The sequence below is a fragment of the Bison bison genome, unplaced genomic scaffold, assembly GCF_000754665.1.
Source record: "Bison bison bison isolate TAMUID 2011002044 unplaced genomic scaffold, Bison_UMD1.0 scf7180017864180, whole genome shotgun sequence".
In the NCBI taxonomy this organism is placed as follows: domain Eukaryota; kingdom Metazoa; phylum Chordata; class Mammalia; order Artiodactyla; family Bovidae; genus Bison; species Bison bison.
Window position 1 is genome coordinate 14838180 of NW_011494752.1, and position 563 is coordinate 14838742.

Below are 563 nucleotides of genomic sequence, written 5' to 3' on the forward strand. Positions count from 1 at the left end.
AAGCTTACCGTGCGACCCCGGGCAGCCGCGCGCGGCTCTGGGCCGCGCGCGATGCACTCCCCAGCCCAGCTCCAAAGTCCGCGCCTCGGATTAGCTGCGCCTCCCTTCCAGTTCAGCATTTGATTTTCTAATCAAGCTCTTTGTCCCCTGCGGCCTGAACCCGAGCCCCCTGCTTCCCCGTTTCCCCTAGGGCCCCGCCTGGGTCTCGCTGTCGCCCGACTTTCCCGTCGAAGGCAGTCGAGTGAGTGATTCGGGAGCCGAGGCCGAGGCCGGCGGGTCCGCGGCGCGGGCCGGGCTGTATGGAAATGGCCCGAGGAGCCGGCGGGCGCGGCGGCGATTTATTCTGGGAGTGACAGCCCCTTTGAGCGCTCAGCGAATGGCATTTTCTGTCTGTGAAAGCCTTTCTTCCCACCTCTGTTCAGATTAGCCCGGGGGATGAATGCGCCCATTATCCAGCCCGCTGACCATTCTGAAACGCCAAATTAATTACTAAGCACTGAATCAGGCGCCGGGGCCGGGGCACCGGGAGGTGTGAAAATAGCGAGCGACTGGAGCTGGGGAAG